Raw genomic sequence first — 5,358 nt, 5'->3', positions numbered from 1 at the left:
GAAAGGCCCGTGGGCCGTGGAACCTCCCCTGGAGCTCGGCTCTGGTGGGCAAAGATTTGGGGACCCTGCTGTTCCAGCTGGCGGCTCGACTGTCCCCGCGCTAGGGGACTCAGGGCCGCAGGGGCAGCGGGAGGCCAGCCTGGGTTAGCACCGGAGGGACCCCGGCCACGTGGGGCTCTGGCGCCATCTGGCGGAGCCCGGGCAGCGCCTGGGAATTCCTTCGCTCTAGGCTTGGCCAGTATCTGGCGGAGCCCGGGCAGTGCCTGGGAATTCCTCCGCCCTAGGCTTGGCAGGCGGGACGTCCACCTGCCACAAGTCCCTTCCTGGGGGACCCTGTCCAGGAATGAAGGCCAGCGATCCCGAGCCCGGCCATGGCCACTGAAAGACATCTCTCTAAATTACCGCTTTGAGACTGCAGCCCCCACACACGGACAGACACGGACACACATGGACACGCTCACAGGGACACACGCGACACACAGGCCCCGCTCATGAGGGCCCTCTGCACACCGAACACACACGGCACCCCCAGTCCAGCTGTGTCCCAGCTCCGGTGTCCTGATGGCCGAAGCCTCCTTGTCAAAGTCTGCTCTCCAGCCCAGGCTGCGCTCTTCCAGGCTGAAAGATGATCTGGTGTCTCCCGCAACAGCCATGCCTTGTGGGCCTCAAGGCCCTGGGCCAGCCACAACCACCTGGCTTGTGGGGGCTGAGAAAGAGGGGCTCGTGCAGCCCCCACCCCAGAGAGGGCAAAGAAGCACCGCCAGAGCCGGGATTTACCCTGGGCAACCGAGTCACATCACCTTACTGCTTGGCCTCTTGTCCTCCCCTGTCCCCGCAAAAACTTCTCCAAAATAAGGTTTCCAGTGAGATCCAAAGCTACCAGGTGATCTTCCCTGTTAAGCACAGAAATTAATTTCTAAGTACTTTAAAGATTTTCTTTTAAATACAAATCATTGGCCCACTTGCACCTTCTGCTAATTCTCCTCCATCAGTCCATGGTTACTCACTGCTATATACTTTTTATAATCAGTAGCTTAGAAACATTCAAAAAGTTCATCAGCAAGAGACAAGCCCAATAAAGTATGGCATACACAGCCATATGGAATACTATGCAGCTCTGAAAACAAAGCTGGGCACTTTCTACTGATACACAAAGTCTCTAAGTTGCAAGGAAAGGACAAAGTACATAGCAGTGTGCATATTCTGTTTGCACAAATGTGAAAGTAGGAGTTTGTTTTCATGTTTTCTTGGGAATATACTTTTAAAGCACTAAAAAGATTTATAAAAAAGAAAAACAGTTGTGCTACAGGAGTCTGGGAGTGTGGAGACAGGAATAAAGCTTTGTACTGTGATCATGTTGCATGTGCTAACTTCTGAATTTTGAGATCAACTTATCCAGGCAAAAATTAAAATGAAATTAAAGAGAAGTAAGAAAGGCAAAGGATGGAGCATGTTCAACATCCCGGCTGCCAACTCTGGAGAGAAACCCTCAGCTCACAAACCATTCATGAGGCCAAATCCCTCATCACCTCTTTTTAAAGTTGTTTTCGTTGTGCCTATCAGTTACAAGGAAGAGCGGTTTCCGTCAGCTCCAAAATACACTCCACCCACCTCCAAAGAGCCCCGCCAGGGCTCAACCCCAGAATGCACTGCAGAGGGGATGACCACATGCTCACGGTGACAGCCAGCCAGTGGTAGCCCAGCCGCTCTCACTGGGCCAGGCCTGGGGGCCTGGGCTGCTCGAGCACCATGCTCAGGGCTGTCCTCTGTCCTGGTGAGGGCAGTTGTGGCTTCTGCTGCCTTTGCTACCACTTCCGGGGGACGGCAGATGGGACAGTGACTCAGACAAGAAAGGGCTGTGGGGGATTCGAGCGAGGCAAAGCACAAGACCCCAAGAAATAAAATTGCACTGGGAGGGGAAGGCAACGTGCTTGCTCAGGCTCTGAAATGAAACTCGATCCAGCCCTGGATGCAACTTTCTCCAGGCAAGGACAGATGTGAACGTGTCACCAAGTGAAGGTCACGTCAAGGTCATGGAATGGACAGGTGCAGGATGCATGGCCAGGTGGGACCACAGTGTACAGCAGGTGGGCCTGAATTCTGAGGTGTTTGAGTAGGGCTGAGGGAGCAGAGGGGTTGTGCTTGAAACAGCCAGGCAGGAAGAAGAGCAAGTGCAAAAGGCCAGGGGCAGGAATGGGTCTTGACAGTCAGCCGGTCAGTGAGCCTGCAGCTGAGTGAGGGAAGCTCGGGTGATGGGGTTTCACAGATATCAGGGGCAGGTGGACTCTGCAGGGCCCTCCAGGCCAAGACACATCCAGCTGATCCTCTTTCTCTGGCAGGATCAGATGCCACTGGCGGCTGTGGAGAGAGACAGTTGGGTAAGGTTGCAAAGGGACTGCTGTCTTGAGGACAGACCCAGGATGAGGAGGAGAGGGTAAAAGACAGAGGAGTTGAGATAGGGTGCACACTACTGTCCCTTGGCTATTGCAGGAGACCCCTTGGCCGGGACCTTTCTGTTTCTCCAAGGACAGCTGTGCCCTTGACCTTGACCTGGAGCCTTGCTTTGGCTCAGGAGTCATAAGCAGAAATTTTAGGACCATGGCCTGGCTGGCGCCTGTGTTTTTTTCCTCTCCTACAGGAGTGGACTTTGACACAAGGGCCTCTCCCCAGCCCCAGTCCAAGACCCAGAATATGCACTGAACAGAAGCACGTGGCTGACCACAGCACCCAGGTGGCATGGGTGAGAAGCAAACATCTGAGGTTGGGGATGTTTGTTACCAAAGCAGAACTGACCAATACAGAGACCGTGGAGAAGGCTGAGGCGCCGAAGGAGGTGGGGAGAAGGGGCTGGTTCCACACACTTCCAGAAACACAGAGCTGACAAGATTTGAATTTGATGCGTGGAATCAGTTTGGTTTTGGTCTGGGTCCTGCTGAGTTTCTGGTGCTTTTGTGACATCCAAGTGGAGAAGAATCCATGGGAAAGCAAAGCCCTGGGAGCTGCGGGATACAGAGGGAGGGTGTGGATGGAGGAGACTTCAGTGGGCCAGCCCGGTGGGTATAAGACAGAGCAATGTGGTTCTGGCAGGACGAATGGGCTCCAAGCAAGGGGCACAAGCAAGCGTGCAGATGGAGGCGGAGACAGCACGGTCACTCCAGTGGAGGCAGTAGAGGGGTCTCCAGCCCGCCCCGGTTCACCCCAAGTCTGCGGCCCTTCTCCATCTCACCAGGAGCATCTCGGTGTCATCTTGCTTGGAATCACCTCTCCAGAGTCCCTCTTTGTGACTGGTTCTTAGGAACCCCAAGACCTATGCCCCACAATAGCCCACAGCCCTGGCCCCCCTCAGCCCGTCTGACCTTGTAGCTTCCTCATCCTCCATGATGGAGCCCTGCAACCTGGCCCTGCCCCAGGGGGCTTCCCTGGCAAAAGGAGGAAATGCAGCCCTGCTTCTCTCCCTCGGGGCCAACCTTCCCTGCCCAGGGCCTCCACCTTCCCCAAGCTTCGGGCCAGAGCCTTTGTCCACAAGCCCTGGATAAGGCAGCAGCTCCATCTCCACTGCAGCTCATGGAAGTTTGCTGCCCACAGCCCTGGTGCTGCTGGGGTCGCCCACAGCCAGCTGCTCCTCCGTCCTCTGAAACAGGAACAGGTGACACAGCCCAGCAAACAGGGAAGAAAGTGTGCTGGCTCTTCTCCGGCCTTCTTGGTGTGAAAGGGACTCTCCGAGGCCACATTTCTCACCTCTGTGCTGAACCGTTTTTACTAGATGGAGGGTGAGGAACCCGGAAGGGAGTTCAACAGGCACTGAGGAAAGACAGGAGAAAGAAGAGACTATCTTGGGAGGCTGATCAAGAAGGAATGAAGCCACATTCAGCGGCAGGGACGTTAGTGTAATTGTCAAAGTCACGGAAGTGTTGGAACCATAGCTTGATGCTTTCTAATCCAAGCCCCCCCCCGCGACACACACAGGGATGGAGAACATCATATGGAAGCTGTTCCCCAGCGGAAGGAACACTGGAAGTCTTCCTCGGAGGAGCAGGCATTGCCCTACCCCCACCTACTCGCACTTCCTCCCTCACACTGGAAGGAGCCAGCCATGTCCGTAGGGGAAGCCCTCACCAAGACCTCCTCAAAACATCATGGAGCAGGTCTAAGTGGCCCCTGGGTTCTGAAGTCATAGTGCAGTGTTGGCATCTGGCGCTGTCTTAATCACTCTCAGTCACTGGAATAAAATAACACACCCATGACCTGAGGGAGGAGAGGCTACATTGGCTCACTTTTCAGTTCATGATAGGCTGGCTCTAAGACAGGGCAATGTGGCGGAAAGGCCTGGAGAAGGAGAGCTGTTCACATCATGGCAGACAGGAAGTAGAAGCAGAGAGACAGACAAGAAGGGAGGAGCAGGGAAGGGAGATACATCCTTCCAGGCCACGTCCCCAGTGACCACCTCTTCCAACCAGACCCTACCTCCTGACAGCAAGTCAGCTATCAATCCAATCAGCTTTCAAAAACTCTTATGAGTGCAGGAGACTCATGGGAAACACTGAGATATAAACCGTAACACCCACCACACCCTTCCTTTATGGAAGATGCCACAACACAGGCTGCCTCAAAAGAAAGTTGTGTTGCCTTAGTTCCTGCCTATCTTTAGCCTTTTGGAATAGAAGCAAGGTGGTCAATGCTCATTACTTTCCTAACCAAGGTTCCTTGCATGAAGTCATGCTGTCAGGAGCTCTGCATGAGAAGATACTCATTAGGGTTAGCATCATCCCATCTTGATTTCTTGGCTTTATTAGAAAACGCTGCAAACCTTAATTGAAACAATCACAGAGAACATATGGGTTGATCTCAACTAATCATTAGACTATGTGCAAATGCACAGTCTGTTTCATGTAAAGAAACGGTGCTCAGACCATCAGGTCCAGAGATTTATACAGGGTACCAGTTCATAAGTGCAAATGGCTCCCACTAGACCTGTCCTCGACTACCATCAAAAGTTTGGAGAGGAGGAAGCCACTCAGTAGGGCATTCTGGGGTGATGGCAAACTTTGAAAGAAAGCCAGGGACCATCTCGAGAAAAGTCACAAGTGTTTTCTATGCAGTCCAGGGAATACCCATCCCCAGTGAACAGCTCACTGTCCTGTGAACTAAAAACGGAAATAATTTGAATTTTCTTAGCACTCAAGGCATTGGCATGAAGTAGCCTTGGTGCCAGTCATGTCTGGGAGGGTATAGAAGGCAGACCCTTTCCAAGAGCCTCCCTGAAGACCAGCACAGAGCCCTTCCCTCGAGGTCACTACTGCCTGTTCTCCTGGGTAAGGCGGGTCCCCTTAACCACCGGATTTGAGTGACTGAGCCAAA

Source organism: Fukomys damarensis, unplaced genomic scaffold (assembly GCF_012274545.1).
Source record: "Fukomys damarensis isolate Sample0158 unplaced genomic scaffold, DMR_v1.0_HiC HiC_scaffold_24, whole genome shotgun sequence".
Classification (NCBI taxonomy): domain Eukaryota; kingdom Metazoa; phylum Chordata; class Mammalia; order Rodentia; family Bathyergidae; genus Fukomys; species Fukomys damarensis.
The sequence above is the reverse complement of the archived record's forward strand: the minus strand, read 5'-3'. Positions refer to the sequence as shown.